At 45.5% G+C, this 23,399-nt stretch overlaps 2 pseudogenes; one reads left to right on the plus strand and one right to left on the minus strand.

The window, feature by feature from the left end:
• Window positions 1–17,558, plus strand: part of LOC120842115 — a 30,053-nt pseudogene extending 12,495 nt beyond the window's left edge.
• A 1,612-nt stretch (window positions 17,559–19,170) lies between these two features.
• LOC115319488 lies at window positions 19,171–19,830 on the minus strand (annotated as a pseudogene).
• Window positions 19,831–23,399: the final 3,569 nt, after the last annotated feature.

A 23,399-nucleotide genomic window follows, 5' to 3' on the forward strand; every position in this document is an offset into this window, starting at 1 on the left:
TTAAGTTTAACGTGCTATGCTCGGTTCAATATATTATCTTTGCAGAGCTGACAATGTGCAAGTTCCCATTTTTTTATATTTCAAATCTCCCGACTGCTGGGTGGGGTAGGTACATAAGATTGATGACACCAACGTAACACAATGATTATTTTAAGAATTTGTTTGGGTATAGCACTAGCGAAGCCATCCGCGGGAAGTTATTTCTGTGACTCCGTCGAACCTACATCCGTGGGCTTTAAGTTCACATGTGAATCATGTCTGCAGACGCCTTTTTGTAATTGGAACTCCATCCAACCCGAGATTTGAATGTTTTTTGCATTTTAGGCTTAGCAGTGCTTTTGCTGTTTCACTTCAAGAATAGGTAAGAATGCTTATTTCGAGTAGCATACCTAACACTTGGTGGCATGAGGACTCCCTTGTCGTGATGCTAATCGAAAGTCACAAGCAGGGAGATACTGTGATGCTCTTGTTGCTGGGATTACCTCCCCCATGGTCCCGGCCGGACCACAGAAGAAGATTAAGTCCAAGCTTGTGGCCACTAGGATCCCCAGATCTTGAGGCACCCAAGTAGCTGGAAATAAAAACAAATCACAATCAAGTACTTGGCAGAGCTACATTAGAGTGGCTAACATATTCTTTCGTGATCAGCACATAGATCCTTTTGCTTTTATACTTTGTACTTGTACCTATTAAAAAACTGCTCCTTCACAGCCACAGTCATAGACACACCCCAGGACAAGGCCACACAGGCCTTGAAATGATGGGTACTGAATTAAGGCGAATGATCAAATGCATTCATTTAACCCTCTTTCACCCCAACCTGGGAGATTTCTGTCAAATATTCACATTTAACTCTAAAGACTATAAAAGAAAACTAATATTGCAATGCAGAGCCGTATAGTGGGAGAGTTTAGCCAGTGGGTGTGGTGACAAAGGTGGCGGAAAGGAGGAAAGGGAGGAGAGCGCCGAAGGAGGGAGAGAGGAGGCAACAAAAAGGAGACGACCGCTATTTTGACGCAACGCTGTTGGCGCGGAGCACTGTTGAGGCTATGTGTCGTCTGCTACTGGCTTAATTCATTTTTGCCTTTATAAAACTTTGCGTTTAAACATGGAGAAACTTCTTTCTTTAGGTTTTTAAGCCACCGAGGAATAACACTATATTATTTTATTGCCAGAGCCTGCCAAATAAAAGCAAAGGGCAGGTGTCTGGATAGAAAGAGTTTAGTTGGTGCACCAAGAGGCTAACCAATAAAAATGGGTACCACTCTGCGCAAAATGCCTAAAAAGCGTGCATCTCTACTTGACACTAACAGCGGCATACACTATCTATTTTACTGACTAAAGGGTACTAGATCATTATTTTCGGCTAACTAGTCAAACTAGATATTCTTGCCGACTTGCTTTTTAGGAAAATTTTTAAATTTACAAGAACTATTAAGACAACGGCTAAAAAAAAGCAATGGCAAAACCGACAATCGAATTCGCCTGCTCTCCAGTAGCACGACATCTATAGAAGGCAGACCTGCAGAATGAGCAAGCAGTCTAAAAAAGAGTATGTCCCATGTATAATTTGTTTCCATGCTGCAAAGCAAGTGCTGGAAAGAGGTTTCACGACATTAACAAAATTTCTTGCAATCAGTTGAGAACAAGTTAGAGCAGTGAACTTGTCCCGACATTAACAAAATTTCTTGCAATCAGTTGAGAACAAGTTAGAGCAGTGAACTTGTCCTTGCCCTTGGCATAACGTCTTAGTGTTGCCCATGGAAACTCAAATAAATTTGTAAATAAAAACAAAAAAGACTAACCTTTATAAAAAAATCTAACTTTCGCAAAGAAAAGTTATCTTGAACAAAATATGCGGGATACAGTTGTACAGCATCCATTTCTGTGCTGAACCAATTTTGAGGCAAATCTGCGACAATGAAAAGAAAACGCCCGAGTACATTAGGGAAAGACAGAAAGGATGCATACCTACAAGAAAAAAAATTTAGAACGACCACGGGCAGGAACCTCTGGTGAGGCTCTCGGAGTGACTCCCTGCAATGGGCCTGCGCAGACCAGAGAACAAGATCGGTCAGAGCTTGCAGCCATAAGGTGCTTCATACCATGAAGCTCCAGAAGTAGATGCAATTGGAAGCAAAGTGCATTTCATTTCTCTGCAGAATGGAGAGTTTAATAGCTAGTATGCATTCATAAGGTGATACAGTCACGAATGCAGATTTTTCAATGCAGCACTATATCACCAAATTGTTAACCGTGCCGGGCAACACTAAAAACCGAGAGCATTATTCCAAACTATCTCAGTTTAAAGTTAACCACGGCAGAAGCTGCAAGCCATGTGACCTTCAAGTTGGACGCCATGGTACGTCGAGCTTATAATCATGTGTCACACTGTTTTTGCTGCTATGGCTTGTAGTGTCAGAAGTGGTCCAGCTTAAAGAGATGCAAAGTATAGACGTTTGTGAGTGGGGCCCTGACCTAGTCTTAAGCTACATTGCGAGGAAGGACGTTTCAACCGGGATGTTTGCTGCCCGTATCCACACAACCAGCTTGTGGACAGCGATTGCTCGAGCCCAGTACATGTCCTCGACAGTGCCATTATTTGACAAGCAGTTTTATGAATGTTAAACATGACTGACTTACAGAGAGACTGCATCTCAACGACTAATGACTTGGGATACCTAACTGAATACTGATATATTAACTGAATGCAAAACAAATTACCTGGCAGGCATTAAATTTATCAACAAGGTGGGTCGACTCCGCATTAAGTTGGAGTCGATGCGTCAGGCACGTAGCCAGGATTTTGTTTCAGGGGGGGCCCACTCATAACAAAATGCTGTATGAGGGGGAGGGGGGAGAGGAGGACCCATGCAAAATGGAAGATATCGGGGGGGGGGGCCTCATAAGCCTCCCCCTGGCTACGTGCCTGCGATGCGTAATAGGACAATACAAACAAAGATATGCCTTACAATTCCTTTTGCACCCCCAAAATGATGTGTTTTTGAAGGTAAGATACACAATGTTCTTGATTCAGAAAGTGCCTCAGCTGTACAAATGCATATGCAGTAAGGGCACTCGCCAAGCCTATTCTCCTCAGCTCTGTGCAGGTTAACCTAAGTTAGAGTATAGAGGTACACGCTCACTGACAGCATGAGGAAGGCAGGGAGAAGTCTCCGTTGTTCCACCACCAGCCCGTCTGCTACCTTCGATGACGTTTCAGCGCCTCATGAGCCTGGAGCGAGCACATCTGTCCAAAGTGGGGTGAAAAGCACAAGCACGTGCTGGAGAACGCCCAGCCATTCTCTTTTTGTCATCGGCTATTCTACATATTTTAATATGACATATTTTTAAGTGAGAAAAAGTATTGCAAATATGCAGTCCAACTTTGACCATAATACATAAGTCTGATAAAGATAACAGTTGCCATTCACCATTTTCCAAATAAGTGGTCCCATGTATTGGAACATCTACACATGTGGTGCGTGAGTGGGTTCAGGACTGAGACGCTAGAAAACGAAGCGCTCACAAGGCTTGTCTGGCCCTTTCAACCATGCGGGTACATTCATCGCAAATCCCCGATTTTTAGACAAAATGATTTAGAATGAGCAAATCTTGTCTACGCCGGAGGTAGAACATTGAATTGTGATTCCCCCATATTGTGCCAACCATCCTTCAACCTGCGGTACCACCTGCAAATGAACTATGTTGCGCTGCGGCACGCGTCCATGCTGCCTGCTTCAGGGAAAACCACTGCTCGTGTTGAAGACGACATCCCACAGTGTACAGGCAACAATGTTTAACGAACTAAAACAAAATTGATATCATTCAATAGACACAGATAGGCTCACAAAGTGTCGACACCATGATTGTTGTTGTTGGTTTTACTCTTGCATACAAACAAAAGTGAGTTCCTCTTTCCTCCGATGTACAGTAAAACCCCCTTATCTTCGTGGCCCCTATTTCTTCTCGAATCGGTAACAGAGCACATAATCGCAGCCACTGAATTCTGCAAAATTAAAGGCCGCAAAAATTAAAGGTTCGCCAACATTAAAGAGTTTACTGTTCTTCCGTGTGTCAAATGATGTTAACATTTCAAGGAGGCTGAAGGTATTGGTTTAAGAAAAAATTGACCTATAGAAAAAATGCCCTTCTCCAGGTTAGGCACGCGAGGTTCTTTTGCACTACCTATAAGGCGGCAAGTTTGTTTCGGCAGAGCTTTTGGTTAAACGGAGTCACAAAAGTAGCTATACTTGGAGTCAACTATTTTGTGCTGCATTATAAATAGGGATGCCGCGAACTTTTTTCGAATCGAAGTTTCGATGATCGAATCAAGCGGTTCGGAAGGTTCGAAAGATTTCGATTTTTCGAATTGTCTATATCGTAAAATTCGACAGAGGTCGAATTGTCGAACTTTTTCAGCTAAGAAGTTCGACACTTTTCGAACCGTCGAACTTATTACGCTAAAAAATTCGATCTTTTTCGAACTTTCGAACTTACTGCGCTGCAAGGTTCGATGCTTGTCGAACTTTCGAACTTGACTTAACCAAAAAATTCGATGAATTTCGAACTTTCGAACTTATTTATCAAGAGAATTCGAAAAGTTTCGAACTTTCGAATTCTGAAAAGTCAGAAGTTCGACGACTTCGAACTTTTAGGGTAAAAGTTCGACGTTCGTCGAACTTCGAAAGACCGGCGGACGGTTTCATTTGATTTCAAGTAGTGGGGTACATTCGTAATTTTTTTCTCTCGAACTTTTACAAGTGGTGCTGCGTTCCTTACGAAAGACAATGTCGTTTATTTCAATGTTCTGGCATGCTTAGGTTTAAAGAAATAAATCCCCGAAGGGGCGAGGAAGGACGACGGGTTTTTGACGATTGTCGTTTGTGCCAGATTTGAAGCACGCTGCAGCCGGAGCTATTTATAGTAGATATGTTATACTTTTTTAAGAATGATCTATGTATAGCCTAGGTAAGTGCCGTCTTAAGATGTGATTCTTGTTATTCAACGTGAGTTTCGAAGAAATGTCCAAACATGTATCTGCATGCAATTATGACCTAAACTTGATATTTATTTTCGTCTAAGTTGTTAGAGGTATCGCATTTAAATTAACACCACAGACAGTACATATCATTGCCATCTGCAGAATACAAAATAATATATTTATTGTTTTTTCACTTTAAGGAATAAATTAACTCATGGGAGAAGATTTCTAATAGTGTTCAAGTTCAGCACGTCATTAAAAGAAAACTTTTTTTTTTTCGCTTCACGTTCCTGGGACGTGTTTCTTTTAGCCTGTACACATTTTGGTAAAAGAAACTTGTTTCGAAGTTCTGAACCTCTGAATATGCAAGAATAGAACACTTCCGACGAATTCTTGATAGTTTTTTTTTCTCCTGCTTTTTATTCCCGCATTTATTCTTTTTTTTTCTTTTGTTACTATCGGCACAGGTGTTTAGGTCGAAAAGACAGCTTTGAACTTCCAAACCACTAAGCATGTGACGAGCAGTGCCTTCTGACAACGAGTTTCTAACAATGACCATCTACGCAACCTTTTATGCAGTGAAGAGCGACAGTAGCTATACATATGCATAAATAATTTCAGATTAAAATAAGCTCGACCACGCCCTCTTTCCCCGTATTGTTTTGTTTAACAGTCCGAGATACCTGCAAGGGAGAGAAGGAGGCTGAAGCCCTCCCCCCCCCCCCCCCCCCCACCGTCTTTCTCCCCGTTTTTCCTCTTCCGACGCCACTTGTATGGTAGAACGCTCCTCGACCTCGAGTTGTGTCGGCTTTTGTGCTTTTTGCGAGGCGATTCCTCCGTCCCAGAAAATAAACCTCCAGGACAATTATAAACTTCACCGGATCGGATTACTACCAGCGTGCAAGGGGTGGCGAGCTAGTTTGCCAGGTCGCTTCAAGGTTCTTTTGAGCCTCAACCTCCTGCTCGCCCCTGGCCGTTTCGAACTGGATGAGTCTCGTAAAACAGGGTGTTCGTGCAATCACTACTGCGTGATGCAGGTTAAAGACCCCCCCCCCCCCCCACCGGGGCTGGCGGTGACAATTCTGCACTGGCAAATATTCTTCGCAGAATCTAGATATCACACCATGTATTACACCCTAACTTTTCTAAACTTGATTTTGTGAAAACCAGTGAGTCTTGAAAACGTTATTTGAAACTGAAACCGTGGAAAAACTTGAAAATCGGACTTCGAACTTTGAAAACTTGGATTAGAAAGAAATTCAAAATCTTCAGTTTTTTTTTTTTTTTTTTTAATTTAGCTTTAAAAGAGAATCGAAATCTTCGAACTTTTCGAACTTTATGCAAAAAGAAATTCGAAATCTTCGAATTGTTCGAACTTCATGTCTATAAAAGTTCGAAGCGTTCGAAGTTTTCGAATTTTTTTTACAAAGAATTTCGAAATCTTCGAATTTATCGAACCTGAAGTAAAAAATATTCGAAACATTCGAATCGAAATTTTAGAAACCGTGAAAGCTTCGAAATTTTCGAATTCGAAACTCCGCTGTGGTCAAAAGTTGCGAATTTTTCGAAATCGAACCTCGGTCGGTACGAAAATATCGAAATTTTTCGAAATCGAACCTCAGTTCGCTTCACAAATATCGAAACCTTTCGAAATCGAACCTAGGGTAGTTCGCGACATCCCTAATTATAAAGCTAGAGTAAATTCCACTGTGCTTCTGCACAGCACTTTTTGTTGCGAGAGCATATGTGGTTTAGTGTTGCATCCCATTTGCATGATCTAGAGAAACTAGCGCTAGCAGAGTTGAAGCACTCAAAAAAAAAAAAATACACAGCCGACTGTGGAAACATTGAGAGATGCACACATGCGAACTGTGCATTTCTTAAAAGTGGATTCGAGCAAAGGTAAAGACAATATGTATACTTACGGCGGCCATACTTGCCTTTCCCAAGCATGACCACTTTTCCCTCGGTAGCACCATCCAGTAAGCAACAGCAACACGCCCATGAGACGCCGCCGACTCATGGATTGAATGACGAGACCCGCCTGAGGTCTTGTAAGGAGATCCGGAACACTGCTTTAGGCCAGATGTGGTATCTGGAGGGGGCAGGGACTAAAAGTAAAAATTAATAAATTTATCTGAAGCGCTACATTCCTATAGCATAAACTCTAGGATAGCAGTATCTTTTTTTTTTTTTTTTGAGGTCAGTGATGCATTTTAATTAAACACAAATGGTTGGTTTATATGATGAACCAGCAGCCCCTATTTTCCTTAAGTGTAACGGAGTGTCTAACGTTACGTCCGACGGAACCCGAAATAAAAATTAAAGTTACGCCCAACGTAACTGTCAAGCATTCGAGTTGCGTCCGACGTAAACCAAAATAAAAATTAGAGTTACCGTATTTACTCGAAAATAGGTCGAACCCTATTTACTGGGTCCATAGAGAATAAAAAAAAAAATTCAAATATAGATCGACTTTTTTTTTTTTTTTTTAAGAACAGGGGAAATTTTGGGCAAAAGAAAGAAACAAATCTTTATTTACATCACTCTCAGCTAAATCACGGGGCGATGCTAAAAACTTCATCACCCTCAGAACTTCTGGACATGTCATCGTCGTCCGAAGCTTCTTCAGCTGGGTAGACATCCTCGCATATTCGCAGCAATACTTCACTGACACCGTTGTAAAATGACGACAGGAAACGAAAGAAGGTGCGAAGCGACGGAAGACAAACTACAAAGACGCAAGCAAAGCCGCCGTGTCGCCATGAGCAACACGCGAGCCGAGCCGCATCAAGCAACTAACAAAAGTAACTTTTTCTTTTTTTTCTTCTTTTTTTTTTTTTTGTGCGCGTTTGCAAGGATGGAGGGTAAAGTGCGTGGCGCATCGCGTTCCTCTCCTTCCCCGTTGCCCAGCAAGGGGAACGCTAGAGGCGTGATGTCGAAATCCGACGCCCGAGGAGCGGCACGGGCCACCGCGGGCGGCGAGCCATTTCGGTTACCAAAAGCTTTTTGAAACAAGAAGCGGCGCGGCTCTACGGCAACGCCGGCTCGGTGACTCGATAGCTTCATGCTTCCGGTAGGGTTGCAAAATTTGGTCGCGAATGCAGGTGTCGAAATTCTTTAGTCACAATTTCAGAGAAAAAAAAAAGAAAAAAAAAAAAGGTCGACTTATATTCGAATAAACACGGCCGCGCGACGATACACACATTATGAAAGCGATTGGTGCGAGCGACCAAGGCGATGAGCGACGTTTTCTAGAAGCCCAAGAACCGAGCGGCGCAAGCAGCGGGAGTGAGAAATCTTCGTCGCTCGGCGCCGGCACTCGTAGTTTCTCGCCGTCGCTCGTCTCGTTGATCGCTATATTGCTTACATGCCGTTCAGAAAGGCGCTCTAAGTGCTTAACATTGCATTGGGACCAGCCTCGCATCCAACCGTAACCAGTCTTGACTTTCTTTAAAGCCGCACAGGTACAAGTTAACATCGTACATACATCGTTTTCAAGCATGGCTCCTCGTTCATTGCTCGATTTACTCCTCGTTCATTGCTCGATTTACATTTGCGGTAAATGACAAACCGCAATGAAGCACAATTATTCTAGTTCAAAATTGTCACGAACACTTGGCACGCATGCTTACACTGTAGCGCACCAAACGTAATTTAAAAGTAGAACGAAAACGGGACGAGATTCGCTTACCGTTTCACGGAGACAGACGCCTTCGGATCCCAGGCCTAAAGAACTCGGAAGTCGCCGGCGGTCCGGAGATCGGACGAGGCGAGCCGACCGCGCTGACCCAGGCCGACCACACCTGGTTGAACTATGAGAGGCGCCGTCGAGTTTAGAACCAGAGACGCAGTAGAAACGGACCGCAAAACATCTGTCCCGTAACCGTAAACGAGCCAACGAACCACATCGCGCTATCTTCGCCATTGTTCGCCATCTCCGCGACGACCGGAAGTGGAAGCCGCGAAGTTAGAAAAGCCGCGGCAGCGGAAGCACCGAAGCCACTGGGCGGAAGCCTTAAGTTTCGGTTTCGGTTTTCTCCAACGCCGGCTACGGTCGCTACGGTTGCGGGCTGGTGAGTTTGTGGCTGGTTGCGAGGACGCGAGGGGCCACGAAAAGACGCCGAGTTTGCCGAGTACGAGCAACGGGCCGTTTGCCGCTGTCGACCGGCGATGCGGTATCCGCGGCTTGGTGTTACGATCGATTTCTTGCCGTGCACGTTAACTCAAAGCTCGAAGTTCCGCAGTTCCGTTCCGGCACCAGCCGCACCACGTTTTCCGGTGCATCGCACGTGGAGTCCTTTCGACGCATTCAGTCAAAGTAAAGATCGTGTCCGCTGTCTTCGGTGCTGTGGAAGAAGTTGCGAGACGGAAGAAGCATCAAAACCAAGGCGTTTAGGACTCCAGGCCGGGCCGCCGGTTCACTCTGAACGAGAGGCGACGTGTGTGCGCACGCTTTGAGGAAGCCTCCGCGTTTCGCCGCGCCAGACCTCGCCGATCGCGACCGGACCAACCGGACCCCGAGTCCGAGAGGCTCTTGCGCAGCCAGGAACGGCACCGAAGTAGCAGCTGCTCGTTCTGCGCTACCATGCAGTGCTCTACAGTGCTCGGAGCTCTCGGTGTCATTCGTGCTTGCACTGAAGTCATTGTGACCCCTTCGGAAGCGCAAGTCGTACTTCGCAAAGGTTTGGACGGGGCCGCCCTCACCGAGCAGCTCCGCTATATTCCGCTTACTTATGATCGCAACAAAAGCTTGCGTTTGTTCTCGGGAAAAAAAAAATTGCGGGACCGCTCTCCGCGCCGCCGACGAGGTTGGCCGCCTCCATGTTCTCAGCTGTTCACTCGCTCCCGCAGCGAGCGCCTTGCGATTATCCTTCCCGTTCCAAAATGCGATGCGCTTTGCGCATTATGCCGTTTACATGACCATATATTGAATGCGGCAACTGGATTCAATGCGACTAAGTCGCATTCATGTAAACGCGGCTTATGTTCTTTTTCGACATACATGGTGTATGTACGATACCGGTGGTGAACGATGGACGTTTTTATTGGAAGATGGCGGTCGTCTTTCTGCATGTATGATTTAGTTATAACGGTGGTCCTGTGGTGTAAGCGTTTTGTTGGAAAGAAGTCGGTCGCCTACGTCATCGGACGCAAAATCATACCAGCCACACGGAATCATATCGGCAAGCAAACTGGCTGCCAGTATAGACAGAGACGGAGCCATAGCGGTGCCGGTATCTCCAGTTATGCAGAACGCCAAACCAAACTAGCTGCATACATAATAGCAAGAAATTATGGTGGTGTCATACCAGAATTGTAAAAGCGGCAGGTTTGTTTCTTGTACGTTTTTCCAATAGGGTATGACACCACTTGGAAGTATGGCATCTTGCACGACCTTTCTATGTACGGAATACGCGGCAGAATGCTTCAGTGTATAAAGAGCTTTTTATGTAAACGCACTTTTCGAGTTCGGTTGGGGACAACTTTATCAGACTGGTTCGTTCAAGAGAACGGTGTTCCCCAGGGTGGAGTCCTAAGCGTCACACTCTTTGCAATAAAGATGAACTCTCTTAGTAAAGTCATTCCTCCTTCAGTATCTTACTCGCTATATGTCGATGGCATTCAGATATCTGTAGCGTCATGTAATATGTCTAGTTGTGAGCGGCAGCTACAACTAGCCATAAATAAAATGTCTACATGGGCTGATGAGAATGGTTTTAGGTTCTGTTCGGAGAAAACTGTTTGTGTTCCTTTTTCTTTAAGGCGTGGCCTCTGTTTATATCCTACACTTCTTTTAAATGGAAACCACATTGCTGTCAAAACGGAGCACAAGTTTCTAGGGGTTACTTTCGACCGTAAACTTACCTTTGTTTCGCATCTCAAGCAGCTCAAGCAAAAAACTCTGCAGGCATCGAACATACTCAAAATTCTTTCGCACAAGTCGTGGGGCTCGGATAGAAAATGTCTCGTTCGTTTATATTCTTCTCTTATTCGATCCCGCCTTGATTATGGCTCAATTGTCTACGCCTCTGCGAGACCGTCTGGTTTAAAAATGCTCGATCCGGTACATCACCTTGGGCTGCGTTTGGCATCTGGTGCTTTTCGCACCTCCCCTGTGGTTAGCTTGTATGTTGGCTGTCATGAAATGTCACTTGAAAAAAGGCGACAGCTGCTTAGCCTCACCTACGCTTACAAAATTTTGTCAGACCCCAGCTCTCCCGCTTATAGTTGTATTCAAAACTCTAGGCTTTCTCGCCTCTTTAACAATAAGCCAACTGTTGTGCGGCCTTTGAGTCTTCGTGTCGAGAGTCTTCGCTCCTCCCTCAATCTGACTCGTGATTTTAACCTTTTGGATAGTTCACACCATACTGCCCCATGGAATGTCAAACCCATTTTTTGTGAATGGTGCTTCACAAAATTCAGGAAGCAAAGAGTCTCTCCTTTAATTTTACAGCAGGAATTCTTTGCATTGGAGGAAAAATACAAAAATTATAATCATTTTTATACTGATGGTGCAAAGTCGTCAACGTTTGTTGGTGCAGCTGTATACTCTTCTCGTTTTTCCAAAGTCACTCGTCTGAACACTCTTGCCAGTATTTTTACTGCCGAGCTATACGGGGTCATGATGGCGCTTGACTATATTATTCAGAGTAAAACAAAGAAAGCCATCATCTTTGTAGATTCCCAGAGTGTTGTTAGGGCTGTGTGTTCTGTTCTATCAACAAAGAATCGGCTGACCCTAACTGTGCGTGTTAAAGTGCAGCAGGGCCTACAGGATGGGCACGATATTAGGTTTTGCTGGATTCCTAGCCATGTGGGCATTGCTGGCAACGAGGCTGCAGATAAACTGGCCGTCTCTTCGCAAAATCTCCCAGTGTCACATGTACGCATCCCCCACCAAGACTTAAAGATGCCTACAAGACTTGCAGTCTTGCGATCGTGGCAGTCTGAATGGGATTCAGAGGTGAACAATAAGCTTCACACCACCAAGTCAGACCTTGGTATTTGGGAAACATCTTTTGACAAAAATAGATTTCACGAGGTCCTCTTATGCCGCTTGAGAATCGGCCACACTTACCTCACTCATAGCCACCTACTTTCTGGTGGAGAACCTCCATCCTGTGAACGCTGCGGTGAACCTTTGTCTGTTCTTCATATTTTATTTCTTTGTCCTGGTCTTCGGCAGCAGCACAAATTATTTTTTCCTGATCTTTTCAAATATTGTATTCCATTTCACCCTGCCTTGTTACTTTGTAAGCGTCCGCTGATTTCATTCAAATGTCTTTTTAATTTTCTTGAAAATACTGGATTTTTAAACAAATTATAGAACTATATCCCCACAGTTTAGTTCAACTGACACCTTTTTATTGATTCACCTTGTTTGGCGCAGTATGGCCATTGTTGCTCTTGCGCCATTAAAACCGTAAACAACAACAACCAGCAGATGAAGAGTTGAGCAAGAAGTGGATTTTAGTGATTCGACGTGACAATTGGACACCCAACACAACTTCCAACTACAGCAAAGTGTGCAGCAAACACTTCAAGGAGACAGACTTTCTGGAGGGGAAGTATCGTCGTCTCAAGAAAGGGGTAGTTCCTTCGGTGTTTGAATGCTACCCCTTGCATCTCCAGCCCAAGAGTAGGAAGGAAAGGGGTAGCTCAAGTATTAAAAAAAGATCCCTCTCCAGTGACACTGTTCCACAGAAGATCCTGAAATTGTCAGATGGGACGCGATGCGTGCAGCAAGAAGGGGATCCTCAACATACACCATCGGAGCCTCTACCTACAACAGCAGAACCTCTGCTTACCCCATGGGAGCCTTCATCTACATTATCGGAGCATCCACCTGTACCATCGGAGCCGGTGCCTACATCATCGAGAAGCTCCACAGCTAGGCATGCAACAGGAATTGAACCAACGGATTGGACTGCGGCCGACTCTGTAGGATTTGAAGTTGTTACACCGAAGTGCCTAGAAGTGCCAGCTAACACAGTGAACCAATTAGAGCAAGTTAGTGTCTTCACTACTAAAGACCAAGAAACACATGCTGACTGCAGGACGGCGCCCAGCTCGTTGGTACTCGAAAGAAGGAAATGGAAGCGAAAGGAACGTGACCTCAAGAAACAAGTGGAAAGACTGCGAAAGACTGGACAGTTACAAAGAGGAACTCCAGAAGCTGCGAGAGGACTGTCATGTCGCCGACCTGTCCTACATCAAGGAACAAGCAGCCGAAAAGCAACATTCTGCTATCTTCCTGCTTCAGCAGATTTCAAACTTCAGCCGAAAGAGGCCCTGTTGGTCTGAAGAAACCATCCGCCATTCAATTGTCCTGAGGCACCTTTCGACGAAATTGTACGAGCACATCTGAAAGGAAGGTTTTTTGAAGCTGCCATGCAGGAATACATTGCAGAATTATCTCGGAATTCCCAGTGGAGAAACCGGCTTCAACGGTCTCATCGACGCACGCCTGAAGGCTGAGACTGAGCGGCTGACAACACCCCAGTCCAGAGTTTGCTCACTCGTTTGTGACGAAATGCGCATAAAAGAAAGACTGCAATACAACAAACAGCAGGATTCTTTCGTTGGACACACTGAGATGGGAGTGGCCAACGACGCAAGTGCCGAGCCATTGTTGGCAAATTCACTATTGTGCTTTGTTCTCAATGGACTGTCAACGTCATTTCGAATTCCTGTTGCCTACTTTTTCACCAAAGGTCTCAACGGAAGCCAGTTGGCCACGCTCCTTGTGTTCGTGATGAAGAACGTCGAAGCGGCAGGCTTCCGAATCCTGCGCCTAGGTACGGACAACCACAAAGTCAATGTGAGCGCAATGAAAATCCTCTGTGGTGGCTTCCTCACATACCGGATCTAACATCCATGCAACTCGGAAAGACTGCTTTTTTTCAGCTTTCACTATTAGCATGTTTTGAAAAATGTAAGGTCGCAGTTCCTTGCACGCGATATGGGTAAGGATGGCGAGATCTCTTCATCGCATATAAAAAGGTCTATGACATGCAAAAAAACTGAACTGTCAAGCCAGTAAGGTTCCTAAACAGGAAACACGTTTATCCGAAGAACATTGAGAAAATGAATGTGGCGAGAGCAGTCGAAGTACTCTCAACAGATGTAACAACCACGTTAAAGTATCTGAAAGACCAAGCTGGGCACTGTCATAACAACTCATTTGCTGACTGTGGACCATCGGTGACTTTCATGGAGAACATGTATCGGTGGTTTGTGCTTCACGACACAAGTAGCAAGAGTCAGCACATCCGCCAAACATTCCCAGACGTGTGGCAGTATGACGATCCAGAGGATCCTAGACTGGAATGGCTAGAGACAACAGTGCCACTGTATCTTGAGGACCTCAGCAAGAGAGCGAATACTCCACACCAGTTCCTAAGCAAGGATACCTACGAAGCTCTGCTAATGACCACCTATTCGACCGTTGCTTGCGTCCGGCACCCCCTGACTAAGGAGCACTTTCTGTTCGTTCTGACACGAAAATTTAGCAGTGACTGCATCGAGTCGCTCTTTGGAACTCTTAGACGGGCATTGGGATGTAATGACCAGCTGGATGTGCGGTCTGCTATGGTAGGCCTAGAAAAGATCCTCAAGACAGGGATTGCGACGGCCCCCGCATCCTGCAACATTGCACATGATGATGAGCCACCACACCTCCAAGGAGTTCGAGCTGTGCAACCACGACCATCCGAAGAACAAGCGGTGACAATCTCGAGGGACGCTGCATTTATTTTGAGAAGGTTGAGAGTGTCACAAGTTCAAGCTCGTCTACCAACGTTGCAACTTTCAGCAACTGTTCATGTTGGTGGATACATAGCCCGCGTGGTTAGTGAGCAGATGGGCTGTGAAAACTGTTGTACAGTGACAGCAAAGCCAAGATGCAACCAACCTCTGCAGAAGTTGACGCACTACCAGGAGAGAGGAGGACTTCTGTATCCGCCAGATGAACTCCATCATGTGCTCGACACACTCAGGGCGTTTGTCGAGGTGATCCTGAAAGAGAACCCAAGATTGAAAAATCCTTTGACAGTGCTTTTAAAAGTCGCTGTGCTAGCCATCTCCTCGTCGCCTCTTCTGAGATGCGAAAGAAGTGAAGACACCGATCACAGGAAGAGATTCTGCGAACTGGTGGCCACGAGATTTATCAAGCCGCTGCTTGTGAATTTTGCCTTCATGAAGACCGACAAAAACGATGTGTACAAGGCATTTGCCACCAAGCCAGTGTCCCGCAAATATGTAAACCCGAATGAAAAATCCATCAATGTAACCCTGTTTGGCAGTCAGTGTTTTCTAGTGGACCGCTGACTGTGCCTGACTGTACGTCAAGCATGTCTGATTGGCCAACAAGTTACTCTGACCGACAGTCAAACTCCAGTCAGACTCCGCTTGTCGGCTTTCTGATGGTTTCCTGGTGGCAGTCGGCCGCCGCGAAATGCCATCAAGAGGTCTTGGTGGCGATTCTGATTGTACATCGATTGTCTCTGACTGTACGTCAAACTGCTTTGACGTGCAGACAGACGTACGGTCAAAGGACGTAAAGTTCGTTCGGATACCACTATTTCGTCAAATCTATGAATACGAAAAATAATCTATGCTTGAGAAAACGATTTCGGGACGTGAGCCCATAAAACCGCTGATGTTAGAGAAATGACGCGCAACCGACCGACAACCTTGATCAGAAGCCCGCCGAAACGCCGAACACGCCACTTTCGCTTCGCCCATAGAGGCTTCGCCGAGCTTCCATGAACGATCGCTCTCGACTCGTTTTGTTTGCCCCCCTGCTCCAACCTGTCGATCCTGCCCGGGCTCTACAATGGCTTATGTTTTAGTAGAATTTATATTCGACAAGACCCAGCCTGTTGTGAGTTCGGACGATGTAAGGGACTTTAGCGGTGTAGTTGAAGACGACAAGGTGTACCAGGTCTACTGGGCCGGAGACGCGCGAACAGAAGGATCCTTCTACGACGCGAAAGTACTCTACATGGCAGGTGAGTAGAACTGAAAGGGGCACTGACACCCCAAAGGTCGTATTTATTTTTATTGTCTAAAACGATGCAAGTTGCAGTCATAGACACGCAAAAAAAACCGCATCGCGAAAAAAAATTTTCCCGCGCGCGCGCGCGCCTTTTTATTTTTGGCGTTTGATTTTCCCGCCTTTCGCCTCCTCGCTTCTTTTGATCGGTGACGTCAAGAATCATGAAATTTAGAAGCTTTGTAGGCGACATCTCTATAACATTTAATTGCGGCAATCCTAAAACATGTTTTTTAACGCAATTGCGAACGCACTACGGCCCTCCTTTTTGAAATACCAAAAATCGGGAGTTCGTTGTGGTGCCGTCTCCTGGATTTGTATCCTCCAACGGAAAACAGGCGACACCGATCAAAACCGGTCCGCCGGAACGCCGCCGCTCGCTCCTTTCCTCCTCGCTTTGGGTCGCCATGGCAACAGCAGGGAGTGGTGAAAGAAAGGGGACTCTCAGGTCTCCGCAATTTTTGACGTCAAGGCACCGGCGCCGATCGCGCGGGAACTTCGAATTCGGCATTTGGAAATTGTTGTTTTACTTCACGAATACTGAATTCCCAAATTTCAAATTTTGAGGGTAATGTCCCGGCATCGTTTTCGATCGTTTCGGATAATAAAAAAAAATATGATTTTGATGTGTCAGTGCCCCTTGAAGTACGGCGAGTGATGTACGAGTGCTTTGCATAACATGCTGAAGGCTTAACTGCATTTCCAGCCGAAGCCTCTCGTATAAAACAAGTGGTCAAATCGTGTTTCCTAAGCGATGGCATAGCATAGGGGTTAAGATGTCCGCTTTGTACGCAAGTGGACGCGAACATTTTGTTTTATCGAGGCATTTGGCGATATTTATGAGTGCTTATGGCTTTACTCTTATATAAATGCTGCCCTTGTTGATGAAATTCCCTTGGCAGTGGCGGTCAGACGTAATCTGATGGACCATCAGGACACGTTCCACCAAGGCTGCTGACTGGCAGTCAGTGTCCCAAATTACGTATCTTGATGGAATTTTCAATAGGGAAGCTGTAGGAAAAAATGTGAACTGGATGCTTACAGATGCAACTGGCATGAAAAATAAAGCCTGTATTGTATATCTTTAACATCCATTGTCTCTTACTCGAATTGTATTGAACCCCAAGATGTCTTCCACACTTGTGTATAGAATATACTCTAAATTGTAATATATTACATCTTGCCTTTCAGTTCAGTTCAGTTCAGTTTATTGTACCTCAAAGGCATTTCAAATGAAATGCCTTTGCAGAAAGCCATTAAGTATGTTCCAACTTGATAAGCCTTGTCAATTGAGGACATAGAGTGGCAATAAATGACTTGCCCCTATAAGCTGTCATCTGGCTGGATGAAACGTAAAATTGATAATTTCCGACGAGGTTAAGTGTTATTTGACAATTTCACTATTGCAGTTGGAACAAACACATGGACAAAAAATCGTTTATGCTCAGTTGTCGATTTTTGGATCCATTAGATACGGCCACACTGCTCACAGAAATACTATGCTTTGTCATTTAATGCTAAATTTCATGTGGCGTCCTTCAATATTCTGTAAATGTGGTGTTTGTATAATGACGTTGTGATGTCAGGTCGCGTAAAAACTGTCCACGCTGTCCAAATCTAAGCTATTCCGGCTCCGTTTGCCGTTGCGGAATCACTCGCAGCAATGCAAGCAAGATGATTAAAAGGAAGAAAAGTGCAATTGTACGGTATTAGGTTCGCTTAAAAAACTTTCGGTAAACAACGGTGTCAGGTTATTAGCGTAGGCAAACCTCAACAGTAAAAACATGAAATATACCCCGCAAACACGGTTAGACCATTCAACTGCGCCTTTCAAACGCCTCGGGAGCTATCGTGTCGTCTGTTACGAATCCTCACATGGTGGCGCCCCCAAATGGCGTTGCGGCGACGGAGCGCAACTTCTTCGACGGTCAGCCAGGTCAGCCCCCATTGTATTCGGCGCATTCTGCCAGGCACAGAGTATACAGACGGCTATGGTACTGTTCGAAGTCTGTCACTATGGTTCAAAGGTTCAGACTCGGAACTATGGCCACCGCCGACAACGCCGCTAACAAGAGAAGGTTCGGGGCCCGTGTCTCTGCGGGGCAGTTCGCTCCACTCCTCGACTATCTGTTGGCGAACCCAGTTCGTGTAAGGGCTGCCACAGTTAGTTCGCTATCGAAGGAAAACCGAACTGCCCTGTGGGACATCGTGGTTCAAGAACTAAATGTCGAGGGCCCGTTTATAAAAAGCCGGGCCGAATGTGAGGCCTATTAGAATGCGTGTGTGTGCGCCGCGCGGCGCGACGACGGGACTTGGACCTGTCCGGTGCCCCCCAGCGGACCGGCGGAGGTGTAAATCCCGTGTCTCCGCTAAGCGCCGAAGAAGAACCCATGTTGTCTCTCGTGGGAACGTATTCTTCGCGAGGCTGTGGAGGAAGGCGCCTGGCACCAGTGGCACCTCGCCCAACGCCACAGCCTGGCCCATCGGCTGCTGCCACAGTAAGTACTCGGAATCGCAGGTGTAGCTAAGGTACCACAGTATCTGACCTCGTGATTTGAGAATTGGGAACGGAAAACGCAGTATGGGTTGTTAGGGCAGTCAGAAATGTCACAGTTCATCCTAACAACTGTACCCTCATAGGTACAGTTACGACTGGATATACTGTACAGGACATCGACTCATAACTGTGGGGGCTGCTGTAGAAAAAAGGGTTTGCACTCACAAGAGTAAATGACGTGCTGTCTTAGCTGCGCACGCGCGCACAGTTGCGTTGAAAACCGCCGCACACTTGTTTTAGCTACATTGAGCTTGCCAATACCGAGTAACTTGTCTGGAACTAACGCTTAGCACCTCCCGACTTGTACACGTGGCAAAAAAGTTTGTCACATCGCGACTTCTGCTCGAGAGAAAAGCAGAAATTTTCAAAAATTCTTAAATTGTCGATTCATTTATTATTGTATCCATACGTCATACGATTCATTTATTTATTCTATCCTATTTTTACTAAGATTTGTTTGCAAATTTAATATCGCTCGCTGAGGAGCACTTCACGCATTATGCGCATTTCGGTCCGCAAAAATTCAACACACAAATGGTAATAATTTTGGGAACTCTGAAGTATCACCGACTAAGTAGATTTAAGCGTCCTCTTGTGTTTGAAAACTTGGACGAACTTGGAAATGCCGCCGTACTTTTTCCAGTGCCTCTCATAGCTGCCGTCGCGGGGGTTCCGGTGCCGAGAGATGTGGTGCATCTTCTAGTCCGTGCCGCATTGGTCGGGGACAAACATTATGGTGCAGTGAAACTTGTGGAACCGACGCAGGTCTTCGTTCTCCTCCATGTCAGGAAGGAGCTTCACGTAGGCGGCAGTCGGCCTTCCTGAAACTACACCTCGTACTATACCACGAAGGGCTTGTGCTCGAACACGAAGGGTTTGTCCACCTTAGCGGCGATGGCGTGGTGGCGCGCCTTGGTCTTGATCACTAAAGCACTGGATTTTGAGCACCAGACCCACGTCTCCCCGCAGGTGGTTCAGGGCAGCGGCTTCTACCTGCCACTTGCCATCGTACTTGGCCACGCTGTCTGCCGCAGCGTCCTTGGTTGCCTCCGACAAGACCCGTTGGTCTTTGAACGCGTCTAGGTTGTCGAAGTTCTCCGCTATGTGGGCTAACTCCGCAAGCTTCATAACGTTGTTGTCTTCAACTGGCTCTATCTTGGGCTCCTTGGCTTTCTCCCCGTCGCAGAGGACTCCAAGCACCAAGAGGGGCAGAACCAAGTCGAAATACATCTCCCGGCCGGTCCTTCTCGTAGTGCGGCTCGCTGATCGTGGTACTGGGGCGCCCAAACGAGTCCCCAAGTTGACTGCCTCACATCCTCTTCCCGACTGCCTCTACTAATTCCACGTCGGCTACACCAATAACGCCGTCCAGAATTCCCATATTCTTCTTGCACCACTGGTCAAAAAGGGCTTACCTTCTTTGTATCGCATACTGCTCTCATCGGCAAAACGTCCACCAGGACTCTATACCTCCGCTTAGAGCAGGCTAGATGGCTCTGCTCATTGGTGAAACCAAGTGCCTGCTCGATTCAAGAGTTCACAAGAGGCGCTGGTGACAGCGCCTTTCTGGACAGCAGCAAATGGGAAATAGTCTCTTCTTCAGACGCACTGCACCTCGGATCCGTCACGCTGCGATCATACTTGCGTCGGTAGGGTACGGTGCGCAGGCTTCCGCCACGGGCTTCGATAAGTGGTCGACTTCCTGCAGCGTGTTGCAGCAGAGTGAAGGGAGCGATATCAGTCTTCAATGACGCGCACAGATGCATGGCAGGATGTTGCTTCATGCCTGTTATCCAGCTTTAAGTCTCGACAGCTTGTACCCGTTCTCGCACTTCGCTCACCTATTATCTCTGGGTTTGGGGTTCGACATCCAAGGAGAATACAGCAAACTTTGTGCCGAGCCGAGTGACACGTTTCTTTCACTTAGAGTTTATATTATTGAGATGAATGTATACGGTAGGTTCGGGTAAAATGAAACTCAGGGCGAAATGCGACAGTTTAAGTTTAGCGCCATCGATCTCCTAGAGAAGCAATCGGAGTACGTTCGAACTTCACCGAGAGGTGCCGTGACCTCTGCAATTATGATAAAACATCAAAAATAACGGCAAAAATGTTCCGGAGGAAAAAAAAAAAAAAAAAAAACGCGGAGTTGAAGTTGACGTGTTTACCCCCGCCAAAATGGCGCAAAATTCAGCGGCAGGTTTCGCTTCGAGACGTGCACCCCGGTTGGCACCGACTGTTCTGCCAAGATAAGCTTCAATTTTATTGGTAAGCTTTATTACCTTCACTCAGACCAAATTTGAGCGATCTGTGGTTGCTTTTTTTAACGAAATATTTACGTAACGGGATACGCGCGGGGCAAAACGCGACAATCTGGCATTCTACGACGCGCATGTCAGTAACGCACGAATCTCCTGGTTGTTTCTGAGCCATATTTCTTTCCTCCCGGTGTCTAGGGTGGTCCAAACGTATAATATAAAAAAAAGGGTTTCATAACGCGAAAGTGACACGGGCAAAGCTCTTGAAAGGGTCAAGCAGCAGCGTCACTCCCTCTGGACTGCTGCCACATTTCTTGGCGTATATATACCAAAGGATGCGCTTCAAAGGCGAGCCAAACGACTCGGGGAATGTGAAGAGCAGCGGCTCTACAAAAAAAGCGGCTGGGCTACAGAAGGCGTCTTCTTTTCGAAGTTTCAAGTGAATTTCTTCCGTATCTAACGTGAGTTATAAAATGGGAACAAGCAGGTCGGAGAGTAGCACTGTTCTAGCGTCATCAAAAGCAACCAAGAACTGGCGTTCAGCTGTCCCCCCCCCCCCCCCCTCTAAAAAAATAAATAACAAAATAAAACGTGTGTAGAGAAAGATTAATTGTGTTCGTGCGTTCTGCAGACCGAGCACAAGAGACTGGCAGAAGCTGGTATGCAAAGAACTTTGGAGCCAAGCATTCAGTATGGGTCAGGTGCATGGAAAGCAAAAAGTGCGTTCACGAAGAGTGCCTTGGAGCGGAGACAGTGTGTTTTTAATAATTTTTATTGCAAAACGGAACGCCAATCAGGTTTTTTAAATGTCTCCTTGTACCCGATGACGTTGTCTCATTTGGCCCCACAGGGCGGGGAAAAATGAGATATTGTGTGACTTTCAGATATTGTAGTTTTGTTTAATGTTTCACTTGCTCCAGTTAAGTAATGTTTACTGGCCATAGAGGCGAGACATCTAAGAATATCACCATCCTGTTTTTTTTTAATATTAAAGCACAAATAAGTATTACCATTGAAATAAAAATTTGTTGTCTCATTTTGCCCCACCTTAACCTATTCGCGCCTCCAGCTCGTTGCTCGCCGTCTCGTGGCGGAAATGGGAAGCGCTCTGGTGAGTGTCCCCCAGTTCTCCTGCTCAGCACGCACGGCGGAAGTACTCGCGATCATGGCTCGCGAACAGTCATTTCCGAATGCAAACAACCCTCTTCACCGTCTCAATGTAGTGCTGCAGCCGGTATGGGATTGTACTGTACTAGAGAGTTTCAGTATTGCGTAGAGAGGCAAACGCAAACGCCTTGTGTTTAGCGCTCCACACGGCGCATATGGACGACGCCGCCATGCGCCAATCTAAGGCCGCTGTTTTGGGCTCGGCGCACGGGTAGTGTCAAACACGCAATATTAACGGAAGCACAGTGTGTTTGCGTTCTCTCGTATGCGCTGTACCAAAACTCACTACTGTTTTACCGGTTTTTCAACGCCAAGGAACCATGCTGCAGTGAGCAGACGCGCAAAGGGGTAGGCGTTCCTTCGAACTAGAAAGACTAAGATCGGCAAAACGACGGCGCGTAACATTAAAAGAAAATACACGTCATAAAAAAGTAAAAAAAAAAAAAAAAAAAAAAAAAAAAACGAATTTGTTTTTGTTTTTTACGTTTCGGGGAATTTGGTCTCGAAGGATTGGTGGCGAATTTGGAAGTTTAGCCGATTGTCATAAGTCGCTACTTTAATAGCACCATATGCTTTATTCACAATTATTGTCATTTTACATGGATTTTCCACACTAGCTAGAATGTTTTTATTTTCTAGACTATTTTTATTTAATAATTTGTAATTAAAAATGCGGCAATTGGCACCGCTGAAGATAATTTTGCAACGCTGAATTGCATAGGTCTTTGCGAGTTTGAAATTAGATTATAAGCAACAAATTATGTTAGAGCTCGAAAAATCTACGTATCGAAATATCTTACTACAAACTGCGGTAATATAGGCCCTCGATAAACGTCACAATCTCGAAAATACGCCATTTAACTATAATGATAATAGTCTTTACAGAAAGGTCTTACTTTGTTTTCCTTTTAAAATGTGGGAAAAACTATGACATTGTCATCAAGACTGACATAAACACTGGATGTAATATAAAATCCTCTGCATCGACCTTAAAAAAAAATGTCCATTTTGGATTTAGTGTTAGGGTTTTTGTAATGTGAACAACCTTTCTTAATTTATGCGTTTTGCGGATGAATTATAATCTCATCACCCTTGGCGATATTTTGTAAAATTTTCATTGATTTTGTTATTCGTCTTCTGGGAATAAAGGCTAAACAATTAGTCACCTAAATGCTCCAGAACCTATTAAAGGGCCCACAGTTCATTATTTCAAATGACAATTATCTCAGTGAGAACAAGCAGCCACAACATACAAAAATCAGCTGATTTTTTTTCAACAAATACAATGTACTTTGATACTGTAAAACCCTTTATTTTCGCGGCCCCTATTTTTCGTGAATCGGTCACAAAGGACATAATCGCGGCCACTAAAGT

The sequence above is a fragment of the Ixodes scapularis genome, unplaced genomic scaffold (genome assembly GCF_016920785.2).
Source record: "Ixodes scapularis isolate PalLabHiFi unplaced genomic scaffold, ASM1692078v2 PGA_scaffold7__128_contigs__length_106722199, whole genome shotgun sequence".
NCBI classification, from domain to species: Eukaryota; Metazoa; Arthropoda; class Arachnida; order Ixodida; family Ixodidae; genus Ixodes; species Ixodes scapularis.